We start from the raw sequence: 15,951 nt of genomic DNA on the forward strand, positions 1-15,951 counted from the left end.
TCGGGAGATCTGGAAGCTGAGATTTTCACCAGTGATCATGAAGAGTGCTTCTGAGAGTTCTGGGTGCTTATGAGTTGTTCAAAACCAGTTGCTATATCTGTGAATGACTGATAAACACTTCTACTAATATTCAAAAAAGTAAGGCTTACACATTAGTTCTCTATCTACCCCTTCTCTAATTTCAACCAAATATGGCAGATAATAACGTTCTTAAAATGTTCCTAAATATTTCATGAAAAAGAGTTGCCTGCTCGGTAAAATAGGATAATAATAATAAATGGCCTTGAGTGAGGGAAAAGCTACATGGGAGAATATTATTATACATACCTGGTCTATGGAAAAGGATTCAGGTGAGCTCTGCAATGAAACATGAGACATAATCCATGGGAAGACAAGTCTCATTAGCACTGCTGTTTCAGGAAAGAACTGAAGTGTGCCTGTTAAGAATCACAAAAATATAAAGGTTTGGTTGATATACAATGCTGAATTTTCTGTGCCTGGATTATATGTAATATGCAACATTGTTTTTTCTCATCCTGTTAATTGCAACTGCTACTTCTGTTTTTTACTTATAAGAAAAGATGAATCCCTTGTCCCTTTCTGAACAATGTACCAGCAGATTTGGCTTTTGTGGGTGTGAATGGACATATTCTTGCTGTAATTGAAAAGTACCTCTTCACAATTCTTCTGATTATATCCGCTTTGTTCCAGTGTATCCTTTCTAACCTCACTACGCTGTTTCCTGTAATTAGGTAACTTTCAAGTCACAGAGGTATGTTTTCTCATTGTTAGGTATTAGCTGGTTCTATAAGATACTTACTGCTGGATCTCACAACAATTAAAAATGGCATTTGTCCTATGGGACAAATTGCATTGGTATAGCACAGCTTGCAATGCAACAAGTTCTACAAAGCGTGAATGTTTTAACTATTACAACCCAGTACAGAAAGTATAAAGCCAATTAGCAGAGCATTTTGATTTTCCAGTAGGTCTTAAAACTGTGACATCGCCACTGCACAGTAATAGAGCCACGGCTTACTCTTTCACTTTTTTTCTCTTTTAACAAAATTGTAATATATGATTTTTTTTAAAAAAAGGAACTTTATGTGGAAAAAAGGTATTGTTCCCTGGAAAACTGCAAGATTTTATGACAAAAATGAAAATTTTAACATTTCTTAGATAAACAAATAGGCAAAGAGTTGATTTTTTCCAAATAAAATGTGCCAACTAAAATGATTTTTTGTAGAATAGAACTTTCTGTTTTCTGACAAACTGTAGTCAGCAAAGAGAAGGCACAAGAAAAGAAAGATTCCAGATACACTTTTTTCAAGTCAAAGAATGAACAGAGATTTGACTTGATATTTGATACCTCTTTGCAAACGTGTGGGAACAACAATTAATAACTGGATCAGATTCATTTCAGTGCTCATATAACTCCTTTGACTTACAATTTGATTCTCAGAGAAAGGTTTTGGCCTGCTCCTACGTAATTTCAAAGTATCTGTATCATTTCAAAGCTCTTTGAGGGTCTGTATTCTGGCATCCACTGATTAAGTACTTTTTCTTTTGGTTTTGAAAAAGGGAAAATTAATTACAGCTGCTGCATTAGTTCTTTCATAGAGGCCTGGCATCCCGGGGAAAATGTATGGAACTACTGAAATACCTTGCTTACGACTGTGAACAGTTCAATTCATTATTTTAGAGAAAACATTTCAAACTGCTATAGCCCTTTATTAATGCCAGAAATATCACTATTTTTCGTGCACTGCACATAAATTAAACAATATATATAACTAGGTGCAGTATAAACAGCCACTAACCTTTTCTGCCTGATTCTAAACTGGTTAGCATACACCACATCATTGTCGTATTTTGCTGCGCCATTGTAAAGAATGACCTAGTTCTGTCTTTTTTCCAGTATCTTCTTTTTGTTATGAGGCTAGAAATCATGAGGTTTTTGTACTAATTTAAATTATGTTTTACCTACTCTATGCTTTGTGACTGTCAGAATGAAGTTTTCTGTTATTTTTGAAAGAACTGGTAATTATACTTACTAAAAATCCCTGTCCTGTTGTGTAAGCTCTTCAGAATGTACATCAAAAGAGACTGCTCACTGCTGCACCTGCAAAAATTACATCTTACTTAAGTTTTGGTGCTTCTACTATTCCCGTAGCTACAATATCATCTGCTAGGGAGGGAATGAATGGAAGTTTTCCAACAACTGAGCTTATGCAAATAACATTATCTACCTAAGCCATTGGCCTTTACTTGCAGATGTGAAGTACAATCTCATGGCTGGATTACTAGCAGTGCAAACTGGTCTTAGAATATCCATGGAAAGTCACTGCAGAATTCTTCTTCTGCAGACATATGAATTCTTACTTCTTACACAAATGAATATTCTGATGAAGGCTAAATGTATGGGTCATATTCCAAACAATGTAAAAGGTAGGAAGGGTTTTTACTGGACAAAACATCCCTGGGATACTGATCCTTTTATTTCATCTTAGGCCAGTATGAGTTTCCTGAAGTACCTTATGCTGTTGCAGGAAGTATGGCCTTATCTGCAGTTTTAGATTCATCAAAATTGAGTCGGGTGGCTGCAAAAGGTTTCACAGTCATTCCCTCAGCTCCACACACAGATGAGAAAGAGTGGAGAATCAGAATTTTTCAGCTTTCATCAAGATTATGCAAGTTTGTATTACTACTGACAGAAAAAAGCCAGATCCTAAAACACGCTGCCGTGTTTTAACTGATAGCATCAAGGTCTAGCTGCTATATAGGCCATAACTAAATATTTTATTCTTATGAACTAAAAAGCAAACTCTCACGGGAAATGCCCAGGTTTAGACTATGTTTTGGTGCTTAGGATTAAGGAAAAGAAAAAGGGAGGGGGAGTTTCAGGTTGAACAAATCAGAATCCTTAAGATTGAAGACTTTTGGCCCTAGAAACTGAAATCTCCATGTTTTGCATCTGAGATTTCAAATCAAAAGACACGCACTGGAATTCTAGAGAGACTGATGTAAATATTACTACGGAATGGAAATGATCTCATATCAAGCCCTGCATGAGAGCTCTCGTGGGGTGGGAGACATACTAAAAATTTTTGTTTGCATTTGTTTCTAGGGAATATAGATTTTTTATTTTTGGTTAATTAAATGCTATACTAATGTCTTGTCAAATTTGTTGAATATATAGGAAGGTATGAGATTCTGTACTGCCAACCTGGCAGGCTCCTCCCCTCATGGAAAAGAAAAATGTTAATTTCTATTTAAGCTAATCAGAGCTAAAATCTCTTGAAAATTTCTTGTATTAATTTCTAAGTATACAGAGTAAATATATGCATTGAGTATATATGTTTCCCTACCTTAGCTGGCCAAATAAAAACACAGGTACAACTAACAACCAGCTGAGCACTTTTGAAAGAGATTTATGTTTCTGCAGATGAAATCATGATTATAGTCCATGCTAAGGGCTGATGTCTCCTCTCTGAAAATTGCAGAGTGAGGTATAACGAGTTGATTCCAATGAAAGGGGTGGAGAAAAATCTGTTGGAGCAGTTATAGAGTCTTACAAAAGAAACTGGGTAAATGAGGGTTCTGGATGGAAAAATCAGCAAAATCTTTCTTAATGTTGATGATTAGTCTCCTGAGCAGACTACTAGCAGAGCCAGGTTTTTTATTTCTAAATTAGGCAGTGAAAAAGCTGAAAAATGAATATCAATGGCTGCATTTTTCAGAGCAGGTAAACAAAATCTCTTTAACTTCCTTTACCCAATGTGAAATTGAATAAATGTTTAAAGTACAAGATTGCTTAAACTCCTCAATAGTTTAAGAGTTCATGCTATTTGTTATTCTTGGTTTCAAAGTCAGGAGTGCTTTAAGGTGGACTGAGAACGTTTGCAGCAGTTACTGTTTCCGCTGTTTGTATGCGCTTAGGAAAATCTCATTACGAAGTACCTTCAGTTCTCTTTTTTTAAAGTTTATCTTCACATACATGGCAGTCACCAGTGTTATTTTGAATATTTGTAATGAAATTACAGAAATTTGTGGAGCCAGCAAAGGCAAGCTGAGGTTGTAAGCTGTTCTGTGATTTCCCCACAGTAATTTCCCCACTGCTGTTTTAGCAGTGCACTGATGGTTTGGTTACCATCAAGAGGTTTTAATCCTGTTTAAAATATTAACTGGAATTTAAAATGCTGGAATGGGTAGATTAAAGCTGGTACTAAACAACTTTCCACTTATATGTAAATGATTTTCATTTAATTTTCCAAACTAATTTGGGAAATTTACTAAACTAATTTGGAGAGATTTACCCTCTAAAGGGTAATAATGTGTACTCTAATTCAGTTTGGAATGGTTGCTAATAATTTCAGGATAGAATGGAATTAACATTCCAGAATTAATTGGCTTTCGGTGTTACTGTTACTTAGAAATATTGAATTTATGTTTTCCTTCAGAATCTGATGGTTGCTAAGGAAACAACTTGTATAATATCTGTGGGTATAGCACAGACATTAACTATAAAAAGAAAATAGGCGAACGTGTTTACAATTATCTTATTTTTACTCAGAAAGAGTCATACGTTTTAATCAGCAAGTGATCCTCATCTGTCTTAATTTATGTATTTTAACTCAACCAAAACGTACATTGCATACACTTTTTCAGGAGGATTTCTGCAGAGTTAGTCTTTTCATATATGTAAAGGTACGTATCCTCAAGGTAAGGTATTACATAGTTAAATAAGGTGAGACTGTGTTGAGGTGTGGATGAGAAACCTGTGGGACATCCAGCTAGCACTGGATTTAGACGTAACCAAACACTGTCATTACTGTCCTTCAGTCTGCTTTGCCCAATTAAAAGCGCAGAAGGCATCTCTACTGGAGGTATTGCGCTTTGCAAGAGAATTAAAACAAAGGCTCTGAATACTTATAGCCACCAAGGATTGTGTGATATTTCATTTAAGCTTACCTTTCAGGTCAGAAACAAGCTATAGCTTGAATTAACTATGTTTGCTTTATGGACAGAGCCCAAGTACAGTAGCACCTTTGGGAGTCTATCCCCTAAATAAAACAGGCTTTGCATTAGACACTTGACCAGTTGAGGCAATTTACTTTAGAGATGGCTGAATGTAGATGGGTTACAGAGGGTGGGGGAGGAGGAAAGGAAAGACTTATTATCAGTCACTTCTTCTAAGTTTGCAAATGACTTCCAGGTATTCACTGAATAAAGGCTGCTGAACAAAGATAAGATCATTATGATCAGAAATAGGAATTCTGAAATTCTAAAACAAGGATCTGGGTGATATTTATGAGCTCCCTGCTACCTGCTGCCAAATACCAGGATGAAGGTAACGAACCTCTTCATCCTCATTTGCTGGTTAAGTAGCTGTGTGTCCAGGCCCCGAGGGCACCCGCATGGCCGCCCTGGGGCCCACTGCCCTGCTCAGCCCCAGCCCCAGGCCCCGGCTGCCATTTCAGTCCCCCGCCGGGGCCCTCAGCCCCTGCTCCGCCACACCGCAGCGGTGCTGGCTCCAGCCCCACCATGGCCCCGCCGACCCCCTCCCACAGATCGACTCTCCGGGGCGGCGGGACAGGCCCTGGCGACATGGCCTGGCCCTGCGGGGAGGTGTCACCCCCTCGGCCCCTGTCTGCGCCTCCATTGGGGAGCAGCCGCCTGCGCCGCTCCGCAGCACCGCACGCCTATCTGCGTTACTTTGCTTGGACTGCACTCTTCTCGCTGAAATATCCTTAGCCGGGAACAAAAGGATGATTTCCCTTGATCGCGTTAGGAGGCTGAATCTAACATCAGCCTCTGCAGCCTCCAGACAAGATGGCTCGGCTGCCTGCGCCGTGGGGGCGAGCGCAGCGCAGTGCAGTGGAAGGGCAGCATGTTGTGTTCAGTGGAAATCTTGCCTGGCTTAGCTTTAAGGTGTTATTTTGAAGTTCCTTCTTATCACTTGGCTCTCTATCTAATGTTATAACTACTAAGACAAGTGCAGCAGGTTTTGAAGAAAAAGACTGAGTGAATAAGCTTGCTGGTGCAAATCAGTTTTGTCCCTGGAGCCTCAGGAAGCCCTACATGCCTGCCTTAGATCCCACTATGTGCAAGCGAAAAATCCTGCTTGAAGGGCCTGGCATACCAGCCTGAGCACAGACCCATGACACTAGGTCTAGATTCCTAACCTGACCTCGAACACAGCAGCTGAGCCCCAGCAGGGAAGAGACTGCAGAGCCTGTTCACGCGCTTGGGACCTGACACGAAAATTGCGGAGGAGTCGACTAGGACTGGTAGGAGCCTTCGGCGTCCCTGAGTCCAGCCAAAATCCTGCTGTAAATGGGTCTGCCCATCATAACCTTGTGGGGAGTGTATGCATGCAGGGTCAGTGATGCTGACAGTCAAGCCTTTGGATCCCATTTAATTGCTAAGCCAGTCAGGAATACAGCCAATCCCATGGCTGCTATTAGTCACGGTGTATTCAGTTTTCATGACATTTTTAGCCATTCCTGATTAGTAGGCTTGTATAAAAGTCCAGGTTTACAGTACACACAGTACAGACTGCAGAACCACCTCAGCTGTTGGACAGCCACAGCCACAGGAACAAGCAGCAGTTTACTGGAGACTGCTTCCCCACCTCCTGCGAAACGTTGGGTCTCTTGCTGAAGCGGAAGCAAGGGTTTCAGAAAGCAGGGTCTGCAAAGCCACATCCAGGCCTAGCGAGTTAAACGAAGGGCTATTACTAGGTCTTGTGAACAGCCTCTCTGAATTTTCAGAGGGTGGAGAGTAACTTTGTCTGTTTGAAGACTAGGGTTGTGGCCAGAGTTAAGGCTTGAGAGAACACGTTCTGAAGAGCTAATGAAACCACTGAAGGGAAGCTAATTCTTTCAGATAGGCTGGCAGAGCAAATTTGGGAAATGCTACCTGCAGCTGTGTCTGGCTTCCCCTTAATTTTCTAGTAGTCCTGGGATTCCTACCCCTCAGGAAGCTATTATTTAGGCTTACAGCGGGGTTTAAGTTCTGGAGACTGGGGACTATGGTCTTGATAGGACCTTAGCTAGGCAAGATGTGTAAGTGGAAGGCTGCTAGAGGACTATATGAAAACTTTACTGCCAATTTTCAAGGTGTTCAGAGTACTTTTCCTATAGGTAAGTCCAGTTAGGGACTCTTTTTTCAGAGAAGGTGACGTATGTAGCAATTCTATTACAAAACTTTGCCAAGCTTAAAGAGGTAAATTGTGGACTAAAATTGGCTTATACGAACAATTTTTTCTCTCATTACATGGAATTCCCAAGAACCTTGCCTATCTGGAAAGCTAGAGTTCAGATTAAGCTTGATATCAAAAATTTCCACAAAAAAGGTTCCAGAGCTGGGCTAACAGGATCTGTTCAACTAAATTCAGTTAGATACACGGTGATGACTTTGCTATGAGAGGCTTCCTCTGAATTTTCAAGGTGTCCTTGCTTACCTGTCACAGTAGCTGTAGGGCTCGGTTTAGGCTGGATTCTGGAACCCAGTCCTATCAGACCTGACAACTGATATAAGCACTTTATCTTTAGTTTTCAGACAGCCCCTAATACCTTCCTCATACGGAAAACTACAAAAGCGCCTATGGAAGAATAAAGGTTTTGGTGTGAAAAGTCCAGAGAATCTCTTCAACTGCTGATTTCAGCTGGTTCCCTATAGGCAAACCAGAAAGTGTTCTCACTCAGTGTCAATGGTTTTTCCTCCATTTTTGGTACTGCGTTCCTTGCCTGAGGGAATGCTAGCGCTAAGGTTCGGGTCTGGGTTACAGCTACAGCAAGAAGGTCTGGCAAAGTTGTTGCAATTCTTGAACTCCGACAGCCCCAAAGAACGAAGTAGGGTACTGTTATCGTTCCGTGTGAACGTTTTTCCTCGTCTGGGAACGCTGTTGGTTACCTACTCTATGTACCAGGCTACACCTTGGGTTAAGGCTTCATGTTACCATACCTGCAGAGGCAGCACTATAGACATAAGTCCTAAACTGCTGCCATTTTATTCGCACTGCTTCTCTCCACTTTTCAAGCAATATTTAGTGTCTTTCATATGTGGGAAATGTAAATTTAGGATTAGGCTAGTTTGCAACACTCAGAGCTGAAATTACAGGTGCTGTCAGCATTACAGAGTTTTTTAGCTCTCCTGAGTAATTTTTCCTCACACAAAGGTTATGTTTAAGGTTATAGTTAAGATTTTTAAAAAATCAGTAATCTGGCTTTATTCCTTAAATTGTGCAGCCTCACTATGGTAGAATAAGACATAGTACATATGGGTTTGAAGCCACATTCTGAATTTTTAACCAAATTTGAGCTGAAAATATCTATTTAAGAGGGTTATGGTTCAGGTTTGTTGTCAAATTGAGTGGACAGTGTCAAGGACCTCATCTAAATCTGAACTTGGTAAAGCTACATGCTGAAATAAAACTGTAGCTGATATTGCTCAATTTTATGGAAAAGGAATTTATGGGCTTTTTTCTTCATGAAAAAGGTTTGCATCAAAACAGACTTTCAAGAATTGTGGACTCTGAGTCTCCAAGAGTCTAACCAGAAAAGATCATAAAGGAATCCACAGAAACAAATAACATCAATTGAAAAGCCTAAGCAAAGTAACTCAGGGCCTGGGAACATAATGCATTGGCTGAAACAAGATGCATTGAAGAGTGAGTTCAGATCAGTGGCTGATCGGGAACTGTTAATATGTGGCTTGGACTATCAGCCCTGTATATTGTCCTCCAGAATGAGGTAGTTTTAAAGCATTGTATGTTCTCTAATTATGCTGTTTATTGAGAGAAATTAAGTATTAGCAGTCTGATGCTGTCTCTCTGCTTCTCTCTGAAGTCTTCTTTCTCTAATATTTAACCTACGTACTTTACTACGAAAGACTCGTCATAGCTACAAGCTGCAAACTACACTTCTCATTAGTACATGCCAGGGTGCTAGTGAGACCATCACCTTGTATAATTAGTCTTCTCTCATCGTGGATGAAGCCACTTTGTATGTGCCACAGGATAAGAGTGTACACATATGCAGTTTCTGTGGGGTAGCTAACAAAAAACAGGCAAATGTCTATGCCAGCTTAGATCAACAGTAAATGTAGTCTAGCATCCTATCTTTGACCCTGACCAATACAATACTGTCTAAGAAAGAGTATAAGAACAGAACAAATTCATAGCGATGTTTCCCAGAATAATCTCTCAGCTCCAAAAATCTGTGATCCAGCCGTGCCAGAAGCATTGTCTTTGAATTCAAATGTGCTGTACTGCATATACATTCTTACCTCACCCTAACTGGAAGCAAAAGTTCAGCTCTTACACTTGAGAATACTTATAGCTTCTACAGTGGTAGTATTGTTGGATACTGGACCAAATCAGTCTGAGAGAAAAAAAAGAAGTTTCAGGTGCTTTCAAAAAGTAGAATTATAGCGCTTCAAATGAATTGAATGTTATGATCTGCTGCAGTTGATAATCAGCTTATGAAACAAGAATGAAATACCCTGATACAACTGTTCCTGGAAAAACACATAGCCTCACAGCAAAAAGATTGTTTGGCAGGTAGCTCTGTAGTAAGTACTGAAGCGATAGGAGTCACCTTGAGAGCAGATGGAATACATCAAAGATTAATGGCAAATTTATGATCCTTTTAAGAACAGGAGCCAAATAAAGTCAAATTGAATCATAAATTTAGAGGCTATATAGGATCAGAACATGTAAAAGTAGACATTATTGGTAAAATCAATTTGGCTACACGACTAAGAACAGAGTGCACTCTGAAAGGCTGTAGGATAGATTCTGGGCCAGTTGTGCTAATCTCCCTAAGCAATTAAAAGGGAGGAGGAGGGCAACGGAAATGGAGCACAGCAAATGCTGTAGGCTTTTTAAGTTTGAAAAAGACTTTTCTACCTATGAGCTTTGGGAATTCCAGGTAGGATATGGAACAACACTGTGTCTTTCTGTCATAGCACAATAACTTTGAATCCAGTGTGTAGCTCTAAATGCATATTTTGCAGTTTCTGAGAGGGATTGTAAAAGTTTAGCATCATGATGCTCCTGAAAAAAGACAACTATTTATTTGTCTTCTCAAGTTTGATTGAAAGAAAGCTGTAAAAATAAATTTTATCTAGAAAATCTGGATGTCTGAGATGTGGCGTGCATTCATGAATATTTATTATAGCCTGTATTAGCAGTAAAGCTATATTACCTTCAAGTATACTAGCCAAAATGATGCCAGTTTTTCTGTGCTATCAAGTTCCTTTAACTTCTAGCTAAAACTAGGTATTTCAGACTTGCCTGACTTTTCACATTACTTTGAATATTTAATGCTGTTGTTATTGTTTACAGACTCCCCACTGCCTAAAACAACAGGGAGAAGAAAGTGAAACAGGAAATTAAGCACTAGCATATAGTATTTCATCAATTTTTCTTAGGTGTTGCCTTTCAGCACCAAGTATTGCTTGAGAAAGAAGAAATGAAATTAATCCAGAAAATAAATTAAAGCTGCATAGCTGCAGCAGGTGAACTGAATTCAACAAATATATTCATTTTTTATAATTAAATCTCATGGCAGTAAAATTAAGTAAGGCTTTTTGGATCAGATTCTGCACTAGTCAGTGCAGTAAAAAACTGTCTTCAGAGGAGTTTTAGCTAATTTTTACCAGCTGAGATGCCAGTGACAGGTATTTCTGACCTTTTCTAGAAATCTGTTACTGATATTGACAAGATGCTTGGCATATAGTGCGAAACAGAACTGCATAATCTATTAAAATTTTCTTTAAGGATGCAGATGAAACTAAGTAAAAAAACTATTTCTATTTTAGCTATCCAAAGATGATAAAATTTTAACGGTCAATAAAATTTAATTAGAAGTCTTTAATAACTTCCCTTGAAATTAAGGTGTACCCAATGTGATAATGTAGGTGTCTCCCATGATACTAAGAAACAAAAGTATATTCTGCAAGATGAAGAGCACAAATATAACTGAATATGTACCTAGGACTTAGCCCAAGCAGACATTAGCGGTACCACAGTAGAAGCATAGGAAAGGTTTTTCCATGTCAGTTTTCTTTAGTACAAGAAGATTCATTTTTTTCCCCAAACATATTCAGTGTGTCTCTATCAGAAGTGCAGCACAACAGGGCTGTAGAACAAGAACGAGGATTAATGAATGATAGAGCCCTTAAACCTCATGTACAGATCCTGAGTGCTGCACAATTGACTCCTGTTCCACGCTCCCTTCCAAGTAGGGCTGCTTCTCCTACGTTTATGCAGCTTTCTACTGTGGCTTGTCTTCTGCTCTGTAAGGGCAGGTTGTCAGGCATAGTTAGCCTGCAAGTTGCAAGCAGGTGAGGAAAGGAAAGACAGACCCTTGCTGTAGTCCCTATGCCCATGACATGACGGGGCACAGAACTGTCTCGTGAGCTGAAAAGATGATGTATGTAAAGTCTAAAGTCACCCACTACCAAGAAAAGTGAGTGTTGCCAGCGTTGTCTTCATCCATTTTTATGTGGTTGTGGTATTAGGATGTAGATATTTCTTTCTTGTTTAGCAATAATGCAGTTCTTTCAACATCTAAATAAACAGAAAAGTAATTTAACGTGTTCCTGTATATGAGCATCACCCTAACCCTGACACCTACCTTGTTCCCCATATTCTTCCCACAGACAGTTCATCTAAAACATATGTCAAGAATGAACTAGGGTCAAAAAACATCAGAGGAGAAAGAAACGCATTTTCATCTAATATTTCAACTGTCATGTCGATTGAGCTTTGTTTTGTGTTTTTACTGTATTGCTCTGTAATTCATAGTGTTGTTTATAATCATTGCAGTAGCATCAAGAGACTGCAAGACACCGTCCTATTATTGTATTTACTTATTGCATGATAAGAGAGAAAAGGACTCTACAATCTAAAGCCCAAATTCTACAAGTGAACATTTTACTCTTAATGAAAATTCTGTTGAAAATCCAGCGCATAGAAAGCGCTGTCTTTGCAGAACCAGCGTCAGGATCAGAGCCGAAGTGAGAGGGAGCTGGAAATGAGCTGCAATGAGCTGGAAAGAAAGAACATGAAGGTAACAGTGACAAAAATATGCCTTTATTAGACTAATGTTACACATACTAAGTAAGATGCATTTGAGTCATTACTCTCTTTATCTTAAAGCAGCAGATTCACAAAAGAATACCTGCAAGTATTTCATAGAGGGTTATACATCAACACATGGTTGTGGCTCTCTGTTTTGCCACTCATTCAGTAATTTGAACCCCTCTGAAATGCACTTCCTTGTATTTTACAGATATGTTGATATAAACATGATTGCTATAGCCATTGAAAGGCTATAGCTAAGATGGTTTAGGATGCCACAAGTTAAGCTGCAATAACTGTGTATAACTGATCCCAAAGCGAAATTCAAGACTTGGATTTCTATGCTGTTTGTACAAACAGATCTAGCCAAGCAAGGGCAGAATCTGGAATCCTTTCACAAGGATATGTATCTACACCTATTCTTATAAGGCCTGAGGAAGGTTAACTCCTTATTTTAAAATGTCAGAGGAGAAGATGACCTTTTCAGTGAATGCATAGCAAATAGAGCATGTGCCCAGGAAGCAGGAAGATTGGTTTTACTCTCCTCCTTCCCTGAGAGAGATTCAATCCACATATCTCCTGAGAATGTTCTTACTACCAAGCAGTATGACTTGCCAGTGACTTTGGAGAATTCATGGGAAATCGTAAGGTCTGGTCAACCTATAAAACAGCTTAGGTAGTGGGAACACCCACACTCCTATCACTGAGGTCAAGGTAACCTACACCAAGAAGGCAAGAGGCACGGGGTTCAAAGCAATAGGTGTCCCTATACAGTTGCTGTTAAGATATTTATCTGCAAAAGGAAAGTCCAGGATTTTACTCCATACTCTCAGACTCACTTCAAACAACTACGCGTTTTTACCTTGTTTTTCACCTTAACAGTCGTCAGCTACATTTATGAGCTGAATTGAAAATAAACCACCACATGGAATAAAAGCAGAAAAGTAGCGTATTGGACAATAAAGAAGAAACATATGGAGGAAAACCAGATGTTTTTGTTTAGGTGAGAGAACCCCATCCAAGGCAGAAACCGCTAGGATAGCAAAAAAAAATTATTCATAGCATTTCCTAACATAATTTGAATTTAATAGCTTTTGTAATCTGCTTCAAATTTTGTGTCTAAATTGGTGCTCAAATGAGTGATTTTTCTAGAGACTGGTAAGAACTTCAGCTTTCAAAATACAACTCTCACTATTAAAGATAATGTATAATTTTCTATTGTAAAGAATTACATTAAAAGAGTACAGAAACACTATTTTTGTTTGATTTAACCATAAAAAATTCCTAACTGCACAGATTATGGAAGAGAAGAAAACAGTTACTATAACTCAAATTAGATTTCATCAGATACTATTTCAACACCCTGAATATATGTTACTCAAGAAAAGTATCCAAAAGTAGAAATTAAACAGTAGGAATCAAAATTTCCTGGAACAAGAAAATTGGTAATATGGGCAATTTCACTTTAATCCATTTCTTCTACTGTTTTAACAAAGCTATTAGCTATGAGAAAGCTCTTCGGTTTATGACAGTAGCACAGTAACTTCCTCTAATAACATTTTCCCAGCTGCTGGTTTTTTATTTACATTTTATTTTTAACTTTAAGGAAAAAACATTATTGATCTGAATGAATGTTAGGAATATCTATCAATGAAAATGTTTGCGTACTTTGAAAGAAGACAGTATTCGTGTTGAGTTTTCACTTATGAACAGTTCTGCTGCTTTAGCAGGAACAAGTTTATTTTGACAAAAAGGCCTTTTATTTGCAGCACCCAACGCATACTGAATTTATCATAAAGACTTCCAACTGTGGTCCGCAGAGCTCCAGACTTCAGCAAAACTGTAATAGGTGCTACTGCTCCTTGCCACAATGCAGTGCCATGTCTCCTTCTGACACGCCAGATGCCTTCCTAGACTAGTGGGAAAAATCATTTGACATAACTAATTTTTCTCCAAAAAAGATACATTTGAAAAGCACTTGCCTACATCTTCTTTCATAAAAATACTCTTCAAACTTGCACTGATTTAATACTTCTGAATAAAAGCTATCAGATGTACATTTTGTCACTTACAAGTTCATTCATGTTCCCAAAGTATTATTAGTTCAAGAGGTGTAGCCTGTGAGCTAGTTATGTGAACAAGAAAATTAATTTGCACCCTATCCTGTGCGTATTTTTCTACTGTGTTAAGAGCGGCTGGAATCTTTGCCTGTTCGGAAGACAACATTCCGTGCCTGGACAGCGTTTCTTTAAGGAACAGTACTACACAGACCTAATGATCTCTGAAAGTAGTAAAATTTGAATTTTCTTTAGAAAGTTAGCACAATGTTTTATGTACTCTACAAGTACTTTTATCTTTTCCTCTATAATATTCTTTCCAGTTTTGCCCCATTGGCATATTATTAGAAAATTATGAATATTCAAGGATTTTTGAGTTTAACAGTATAGTCTTTCCTATATTTAATATGCATATTAATGTGAAACACTTCAAAAGTTATCTTTTATCATAAATGCTCCTAATAATTTGTCAACAGAGTGTTTCAATACGTGCAAAACATCACCAGTGCAATTACTAAAGCTATAGTTCTGAAGCAGACTGAGCTCCATAAAGGCCAAAGGAATCATTTAAAGTTACATAAGAAGCACCAACCAAATGTGCATAAAGTGGAGCTGTACAAGAGGAGGTATATATTTTCAATTAGCTTGTGTGGCAGCACTCCTAAGCTATTCATGAAGAAAATAGCTTTTGACACTTGGTAACTGTGCACTGATTTCATTAGTGGCATCCAAATTCTGAAAAGTAGTATACTTTCAGTATTTCAGACTACTCCATCAGTTATATACCAATTTGAATAGTTATAAGTTGAAACAAATATTATGTACTTTCAGTCAACATTATACATCATAATGCAACTGTGTGAAGACAGGCTAGAAAGTTGGCAGAAATAACAATTTGCCTCCTTTTGCGTGTGAGAAGCGTACTACATCTGCCAAGGCGTCAGAAGTACTTTCCTGTCTCTTGCATGGATAAAAATTGAGCCCCGCTGGTTAAAGAGACGCTCATCTTTGCAGGGTGATTGAAATACTTTGGTAGCAGCTGCTGCAAGCTGCGCTTTCATGCTGCTAGGTTGAGGGATTGCTTTTTTTTTTTCTGAACACTTCTTTCAGTACCTTACTGCTCTTAAGTTTCTATTCTTCACCACTCAAGATTTGTAACTTAATGAAAATTAATTTTTTTCAGGCTTATTTCATTTTTACTGAGTAGATCAACCTGTTTGTTCTCATTTTTTTATTTTAGATATATGAATTTTTGCTTATCAGATGAATTATCTCTGCTGCCTTGTACTGATAGTGCACTTTGCCAGCTACTTTAATTCAGTTATTGCTTACGTTGTTTTCTGGGTTCTTTCCACAGTATACTTCTGTTTTTCCGTGTCTTTGTCTATCACTCTGTTGGTCACTCTCTCATCTCATCTCCTAACCTGGATTTGGAAAGGGTTGCAATTTATCACCTTCCTGATTAACACTCAGGTGGCTAGCTCACCAAAAATGGAATGAATTTGAATAGAGAAGGGATCACTTCAAGAAATAACATAAACTAACTCTCCTGTCGTGGTGACTGCATCGAGCCAGGGTTTCCATTTCTGTCTAACCAGAGGTGCAGGGCTTCATCTTCCCTAATTACATCCTGATCAGGGATGTTGGGATCTCTGACTCCAGGGCAATAGCAGCCTCTGAAAGCAATACTGAAAAATGAATAGCAATTGTCTGTTCTCTTTTCTGATATAGAAAAGGTAACAAGTGCTTGTTTAAGTGCAATCTTATTTGCTCAGAGATGTTTCCATGCCTTCTTTTTGCAGA

General features: G+C 38.5%; 1 long non-coding RNA gene across 3 annotated transcripts in view; it reads right to left on the reverse strand.

The window, feature by feature from the left end:
- LOC104143044 (uncharacterized) overlaps nucleotides 1-15,951 on the reverse strand; it is a 109,862-nt gene that overhangs the window by 73,947 nt on the left and 19,964 nt on the right. For all 3 annotated transcript variants that reach the window (XR_693831.2, XR_693830.2, XR_011141085.1), the window contains exons 2-3: nucleotides 2,055-2,122; nucleotides 328-437 (exon numbers count right to left, since the gene is read on the reverse strand). This is a non-coding gene — a long non-coding RNA (uncharacterized lncRNA). The remainder of the gene's footprint in view (nucleotides 1-327; nucleotides 438-2,054; nucleotides 2,123-15,951) is intronic.

This window comes from Struthio camelus, chromosome 4 (assembly GCF_040807025.1).
Source record: "Struthio camelus isolate bStrCam1 chromosome 4, bStrCam1.hap1, whole genome shotgun sequence".
NCBI lineage: Eukaryota > Metazoa > Chordata > Aves > Struthioniformes > Struthionidae > Struthio > Struthio camelus.